This window comes from Pelobates fuscus, chromosome 5 (genome assembly GCF_036172605.1).
Source record: "Pelobates fuscus isolate aPelFus1 chromosome 5, aPelFus1.pri, whole genome shotgun sequence".
Classification (NCBI taxonomy): Eukaryota; Metazoa; Chordata; class Amphibia; order Anura; family Pelobatidae; genus Pelobates; species Pelobates fuscus.
In genome coordinates, this window is record NC_086321.1 from 102,625,801 (window position 1) to 102,634,353 (window position 8,553).

General features: G+C 39.4%; 1 protein-coding gene across 6 annotated transcripts in view; it reads right to left on the reverse strand.

The window, feature by feature from the left end:
• SEMA6A (semaphorin 6A) overlaps positions 1-7,967 on the reverse strand; it is a 166,564-nt gene extending 158,597 nt beyond the window's left edge. For 2 of the 6 annotated variants that reach the window (XM_063454113.1, XM_063454111.1), the window contains exon 1: positions 7,397-7,955. The gene's annotated coding sequence lies outside the window, so the exon portion shown is untranslated. Of the gene's footprint in view, positions 1-7,396 lie in introns of all 6 variants that reach the window. The other 4 variants (XM_063454114.1, XM_063454115.1, XM_063454110.1 and 1 more) reach the window with 4 other exon arrangements.
• Positions 7,968-8,553: the final 586 nt, after the last annotated feature.

The following is an 8,553-nucleotide window of genomic DNA, read 5'->3' on the forward strand; positions in this document are numbered from 1 at the left end:
GATTTCACAAAAAGCTAATAAACAGAGACTCAAGCTTCAAAAGCAGTGGCATTTAAATAGAATAATTGCTTTGGGAGGTCAAATGTCACGTTTGCTGTACTTTGGATGCTTATTCAAAGTACCTAATAAAAAAACAAAATCTTAGCAGAAACTAATTGTGGACTCTACAAATAAACACTGGCTAAAACAAAATTAGCCAATTTGTGTCAAAGCTTAGACTCAACAGATTTTTTTTTTTTTTAAACAAATTACCTGAACTGCCTTGTGAGTCCTAAACTCTCTCATTAGCCTCCGCATTTATCACTGCTTGTGATGAAATGAATTCTCTGTTCTTGCTGATAGATTAAAGTAACCTCTAGTCTCTGAACTGTATTTTTTTTTTTATTTTGCAGAAGAACAAAGCATAAAGTAAATCCTGGAAAAATAATATCAGCTGGATGTTCATATAACAAGGTCCACAGAGACACATCTAGGAGCTGCCTCTTTTAATCCAGCCCTGAATAATGTTGTGAATCGCTTTGTGTTCTTTTCAAGCATTCCTAGTGCCAAAGAACTGCAAACCAGGCAGGTCCTGTTCTACGTGGAGCCTTCCCCAAGGCACCCCAACACTATCTGAGACAGCGCAACTATGGCAACTGCATAAGAAAGCAGTTTCAATGATTAATAGATGAAGACTCAGCAACAGTCTCTAGCTAGGCCATAATTTAAAGATGCTAGAGGAATTAACGAAAAAACCCATGATGAAACACTGACAGGTAGAAGAAAAAATGACTAGCACTAAATATGGCGTTTCATTAATCAATGGCAAATGTGTCGTTTTAAAGGGGAAATGGCTTTAAGAATGTCTTTGTACATACATAATGTAACCATCGCATTTGATTGTGCCTGTCTCTAGACAGACTTGATCACTAATCTCATCTGACATAGCTTTGTTGCAGTACTCTAAGATTGCCACAGGGGTCGCTGTTTACAACAGTGGTAAAGCAATCTCCCCAGTTTTCCTTGCAATATGTCTTTGAGACAGGGTTACATTTAAATTCTATTCAAGGCGGTTAGAATGCAGGATGAAACAAGCAAAAATAACAAAAAATAAATAAACATATGGGTAATTTAAAAAAAAAAAATAAGCAGGGACTCGCAAAGTTTTCCTTGTGCAAAAATAGGATTGATAAAACTTGATTTGTTAGTGGAATCTGAGCATAGGATTAGCAAGTTATGATTTATAATAAGTGCTTATGAGTAATAAAATCATTTCCTATAACAAAAAAAAACTTAATTTAAAAACTTACAACGCATACTTCTATATGATTTGCAATTGCTTTAGCTAAACACCTAGGAAGGAGAAACAACATTCTGGGGGTATATTCACTAAACAGCGATTGACAATTTCCATAATTTAGGTTAAAATCTTTCTTTATTTATTTTGTATGATTCACTTAGAGTCAATAGACCTCTTTTTACTATTGAACACAAATATAAATATCTGTAGAGAACATTGTGGGAATAGGTTATCAATAATGCCAGTAATAGATGAGATCATGTTGAATTGCAGGATTTTATGTTTTATAAGGAATTAAAAAATGTGAGCACATAGTCTTGCATCAGCTATTATCTGCTACAGGGCCTTCTTTGCCTAATGTAAAATTGATGATGACTGAATCATTTAGTGCATATATATTCTCTACAAAAATCTCAAAACTCTACTGGAGCAAAACCATTCAGTCTGTTGGGTCTTAGTTACCGTATAACATCAGATGTGTGGAAAAAAGAGGTTTTCTGCAAACAAGCCCAAGACATAATCAATGTTGGGAACCATCCAAAATTATTTGGATTTTTTTCCTAGTTAATTTATTGTAGCCAATATTTTGGTTCTCAACTGCAAGTCACTGTTTAGTTGAGTTCTGGAAATATACATTCTAAACTTTTAACAAATGCACTAAAATTAAAAAAAAAAAGCATTCCTGTATTATAAATCATGTCCAGCTTTAGTTGCAAGCGAATGAGTACAGAGGTCAGCCTACAAAAGAACACAAAGCATAGGCAAGAAAATATATCCCTATAGGCAAGCATATGGCATTCAGAGCATTAAGAAAGATTCAGTGGGATTTTTATTGTTCCAATTCTAATCTGGTTCTTTCCTCTAGAGGTCAAATCAATCAATTAATTATGTTTTAAAATGTTATTGTACCATATAAAATAATAAAATATCGCTTAAGCACTGCAATAAAAGCATTATGGTTTGTTGCACGCCATTGATTATATAACAATTTAATTCTAAATAAATATATATAAAACGAAAAAAAAAATAAGTAGATATAATGTAACTTTTTTTTTTTTTTTTTTATCCTTTGGGGATGAATTTAATCCCTTCCTGCAAATTTCACACATTTAACCCAATACTTCATGTAACAATTTAGAAGGCAAAGTGTTAAAAAATAAATAAATCCAACACATGCAATTAGATGCACATGGTCAATAACATCATCCTGAGACAGATGTGATAAAACTGTGCACAAAGAAAGGAAGTGCTTACTGTTGATAAATGTGATCAGTGCAGCAGTGGTCAGTATAGTGGAGTAATTAATCACTGCAAATCACATTTTATCCACCAGGGGACCTGTGTGCACACAATTCATTGAATAAAACTCACATTTTCTCCTAAATGCTTAATTAGCCACTTTAAAATGTTTAACTAAGCTTTGTATTCAGGAATCTTTTCACATTGCAGCTAATATTGTGATTATGACATTGAAATTATTAACACATACACACACACACACAAACATGGAAAATAAATATAAAAGCTAGTACAGTCGTGTTGGCTGAATGTGAGCTGAGAACAAAGACAATGGATAGAGCATGTTGTGTTTTCACGCTAGGCTCTCTGAGCATGGCCCACTTCCAATAGAAGCGTTATCACTAAAATAAATTAAATGCAGGCTTTGATGTAAATGAAGACTGTCAGTGAACAAACAGAACGAACAAGGAACACGAGGGTTGAAGTCCCCATATCTATCAGCCCTGCACAATAGTCCTTTTAAATACCAGTCCATGGGGCAGTGGGGACAGGGAAACACTTCTTGTCATTTCACAACAAGCTCACAGACACAATTCATTTCATTTATAAATAGGCACACAATGGCACGTTTATCTGTGCACCTATTTGCCCTTGTTATGAGCACTGCTAGCTGTCACTGAAGAAGATATTGCTAGATAAATCTTCCAGTACAAGAATACAGTCTGTACAGACATCATATCATCCTATCAAACAATAAAACAAGTGTGTGTGTGTGTGTGTGTGTTGTGTTGTGTGTGTGTGTTTACATTATTTTTCTTTCTATGTTTAAATTGTAACCAGGCATATATTATATGACTGTTTATTATTCAACCACAACCACAAATGTTATTCCAAATAATTTTTTTCATCACATCAAAATTACAGTCTTACTATCAACATAAACTCAAAAGGGTGTGAAGGTTTGCCAGCAATTATTATAAACAAACCTAATTATTTAAAGATTGTTACCTTGTACATTAGTTACTCTATGTTAAGTATATGCTATTAGATGGTGGGGGGGGGGGGGGGGGTCATTTATTCTCTGGTAAAAGAATGAAGTGGAAGAGTTGAAATCAATATGAAAATTAAACTATTAGAAACTTCAAAACCATGTCACAGATTGTTTTGTTACATGGTAGAACGAAACACAAATATCATGCAGTGCATGTGATAAACTTTTTGATAAGACCTTGTGAAAGTCTAAGGTAGCCTTTGAGCTTTGCAAAAAGCAACTTGGAAATTGGATCTCTATATTATTTGTGTTGGGGAAAAAACGGTAACAATGTCAAGAAAGGCAAAGAATATGGTTGTTTTAAGTATTGCAACACAATATCAGAACAAATAAAGCATTCACAGATTTACAGATCCCACAGATACCAATGAGTGCTATGGAAAAACATTGACCCACTAAGGCGACTCAATAAGACTCAATAAGGCTATAAAGACAAACTCTATTCTCCCAGAACGTTTGAATTAAAGCAACACAAACACATTGGCCATATCATACACTATCTTAATATTGAAATGACAGATTACTTAGAAAAACACAGACTGGACCTGCCAGCCAAAGTCAAATCAATGGCTTTTTATTTCCCTTTACAGATTGGAGACATGATTCTGTCTGACTATTTAAACTTAGTTTAATAATTAACTTTCAAAGGCATATAGCTAAGGTATAATAATAATTAAACAAAATAATCTTACAAAGCTGGCATTAAATAACCAGGCATCAGACTTTTTTGTGTCTATTGTATTTTAGTTGACTCCATAAGTCTACACATACAGTAAGCATTGTATTTCCTTGATATTAAATGACATTAACGATTTAGGTGCTGGTGTAAAATGCTGCTAATCTCAGAGGGACTACCATAACTCTTTATTTTACCTTCTTATTAATTTTACAATTCTCTGAGCTCAACTAATATGTTTCCAATTCTAGCTCAGTGAATGGGACGTTCAGTTGAGGTCATAGATCCACACACATATATATCTATATAGCTATATAGCTATATATACTTGCTTAGTAGTTTGGAAATGAGAAATACAAATCAAACCTTCCCCAAAGCAATAAACGATTTATTCCTGACAGGGCAGCTGGAACAGAAGCACATTTAAAGGAAATAAGTACTTTTATATTGTATTGTCATTAAGGGATTCACTGCTGTGGGCAGAGTCTCTTTTCTCAGAGCAGTAAACCGGCTGGGAGTCCACATTACAAGGTACTGCAGACACAGAGCAGACAGAGGTTTTGGACAATTAACCTTTGTGTATCTCCAGGCACCACGTGTAGATGTTCTACTCTACCTACTGACTAAAACAGAAATCCATGTTTATCCAATCAATACCTCCCAGAATGTCTATAGTACTATGCCATGGATTCTGCGCTGCGGAATATGTTGGCGCTATATTATAAATATGACCATCATTTTATATATATAACAGTGTAGTCAAATACTGAAAGGCATATTTATATAAACTCTCAGCACTACAGCCCTATCAGTACTACAATTAAATCCAAAGCATGTAAATTAATAAAACAAGGGAGGCATCCTAGAACCCAGATTTGGTGCTTAGTGTGATCAATGAGAATGCACATACAGATCAGCTTAGTTTTAGATGTTAAAATCAGTAATGACCTGGAATATAATGCTCTGTGTGCCTGCAGCATCCAAATCCTACACTGAACACCCTTTCATTCTGTGAGTCTATTGCCAGCATTTTGGAATAATGATCTCATTTTGCTTTAGGGCCCCACAGGGAGGCAGGCAACCCACCAGCTCCCTGTCTTTCTGCTCCATTTCCCCAAATGAACCAAGCAGAACTAGTCTCCAGAAGGCAGCAGGAAAAAACAACAAATGGGAGATTTTACAACCAGCTTCCCAGAGCTCCCACTATCTCTGGTGGAAATTCACAGCCAGAGCACTTAGAGCAGATTACTCTCAGCCCACTGCCTCCCATAGGCATGGGAAAGGAAAGGCATCATATCCCCTCCATCACAACAGCAAACACCCCACATCCTGAAATCCCTCTAGGTCACAGGGTACCACACATCCTCTCTGTGTATAAAATCAACACAACAACATCTACTGTACAGGACTGCTATCACTCCCACTTCCCTGTGAACTCAATGCACACCAAGAGCCCTTCCTTAATTATAAAGTAGCACAGTACAATAACACTTTATATGAGACGCACTGAACACAGTGTATAATATAGACGAGCATACAGTAGTGGGTGTGCCTGGGCCAATGCAAATTACATTTCTGCTAACATTGATTGCATTGAGTGAAGGGTGAATTACACTCGAAATGTCCAGGACCCCACATTATACTGAACACTTAATAAATAGCCTGCCAGGGAGACCGAGAAAGGTTAAATATAGCTAAAAAAAAAAACATGCGAGTGGGAGAGGGAATAGGACAGGTTTTGATGCTCTAGCTGTTTGGAGCCGACCCCTTAACGACCCCCTGATCCCTGTTAAACCTTTAAGTGCTACTAGAAAGGGCTGACTGGGTGCGTTAATATGGCCAAAGGGCTGACTGGCTGCTTTTTTAATGGACAAGAACGGCTGGGTGCATGCTCTAGGTGGGTAGCCTGGGTGGGTTCAATCGGGTGCATGCTCTAGGTGGACAGCCTGGGTGGGTACAAGGGTGCATGCTCTAGGTGGGCAGCCTGGGTGGGTTCAATCAGCTGAATGCTCTAGGTGGGCAGCCTGCGTTGGTTCAATCGGGTGCATGCTCTAGATGGGTAGCCTGGGTGGGTTCAATCAGGTGCATGCTCTAGGTGGGCAGCCTGGGTGGGTTCAAACGCTGGGTGTACTGTGCGGACTGCCTGACTAGGTTTATGCGCTGAGCGGTCTGGCTGTGTTCATGCTCTAGTTATACGGGCAGGCTCAGGTGGGCTGCCTGGCTGAGTTCATGGTTTGGGTTGGGTGGGCTGCATGGCTGAGTTCATGGTTAGGTGGGCTGACTGGCTGAGTTCATGGTTTGGGTTAGGTGGGCTACCTGGCTGAGTTCATGGTTTGGGTTAGGTGGGCTGCCTGGCTGAGTTCATGGTTTGGATGGGCTGCCTGGCCGAGTTCTTGGTTTGGGTTAGGTGGGCTGTCTGGCTGAGTTCATGGTTTGGGTGGGCTGCCTGGCTGAATTCATGGTTTGGGTTAGGTGGGCTTTCTGGCTGAATTCATGGTTTGGGTTAAGTGGGCTGCCTGGCTGAATTCATGGTTTGGGTTAGGTGGGCTGTCTGTCTGAATTCATGGTTTGGGTTGGCTGCCTGGCTGAGTTCATGGTTTGGGTGGGCTGCCTGGCTGAGTTCATGGTTTGGGTGGGCTGCCTGACTGCGTCCTCGCTTCTCCCCTGTAAAGCCATGCAAGGACAGGCAACCCATCCAGCCGTACAGCAGCAATTAGCTCCCTCCGGCCACTCGCAAGTTTCCTCAATGCACAGAATAGCAGCGCTGACACTGGCATTTTCCACGCTTGGTTCCAAGCCATTCACTCACAAAGCGAGAGGAAGCCAGGGAGACCATCCCTGCCTTTCTATCAGTGTGCAGCCCCTGCCAGTGAGTGAGGGGGAGAGAGAAACAGAGAGAGAAAGAGACACACACAGAGCAGAGACAAACAGATTCAGAGAGACAGAAAAAGAAGGTGAGATATCTGCGCTCTGTGCCCTCTCTATTAACACGTGAAAGCACTGGCATTATTAGTTTAATTTATCCAAATCAGCATCTGAAACAACAACACGAGAGCTATGTACAACAGCAGTCAGAACACAGCATCACAGGCAGAGCCCACAGACAAACTCGCTATCCATGCCATTCTATACAGAGAACGAAGCACTGTACCTTGGGATCATGCAGAGGGAGCGGAGAAGCAAGGCTAGCTCATGGAGTGTCCCATTAGTAATCCACTGAGAGGGATCTCTCTGGGAAATGGAATCCAGCAATCTCTCCTGTGCAATCCTGGGTCATTACTGCACATGGAACACTTTGTATCGCAATGCTGCACTTTACAAAGCAGCCAGAGAGAAATTAGAATACAGAATCAATCCTCTTTTATTTTTTTTCTCCAAAAGCCAACAATCCACAATGACTCCGGATCAGTGTGAAGAGACCTTACAGCTGGGGTGTTGAGAGGAGATCAAGTCCCTCTAGGTCTGTGCTTCCCCTGGAGAGAGTCTGACAATGTTTCAACCAACTCCACTGTGCCTTCCACTGATTCCCAGCAGGAAAGAAGAGCAATTGTCCCTCGCACAGGCTGCTGGTCATTGAACTGTATTTGGGGAAGACTTGAGCTCTGCCTCCCATCCTCTAAGCTCCACCTCCACCCATCTGATTGTCTCCCAGCTCCTCTGCTACTGGATTGGCATGGGCAAGACCCAAAACCAGGACTGGAATCCGGCACTGGGAGCTGAGCTCAGCAGCCTTGTTACAGAAACGCTTAGAGACTAATGAATCGTGAATGAGGGAATACAGTGTTTATACAAATTATAACAATACATACATTTATACAATCTGGTCACTTTCCTTTTTTTTTTCCTAACAAGATGTAAGCAAAATGAACAAATATATAGATGTTACAAGGGGTTCTGATTGCTATGATTAAGCAAAATAAAAATATTTAATTCTTTTGAGAAGAGTATGTGTCATGTTTGAGATCACCCCCTGTTTGAGGACTAGGTGATGAGTGATTTCTGTAAGTGCAGCAGATAGGGTTCTTCAAAATGACAACAGATTACATGAAATAAATACAATCTGCTCGTGTTGGAAATAAGCAAAGATCGTCAGACTATTTTTTTGTTCATTTTGTTTTGTAAATTGTTCCTGGAACAATCAGAAATATTCGTAATATCCAAGTACAAAGGCATGCTCTTACAGAGAATCGGAGGCAAGTCTTTCCTAAAAAATTGCAACATTGTCATAGGTAACATTCTTTCAATCTAATTTATTCCGACATGATTGAATTGCATGACATATACTAGGGTGCCATGGGAAACATTGTT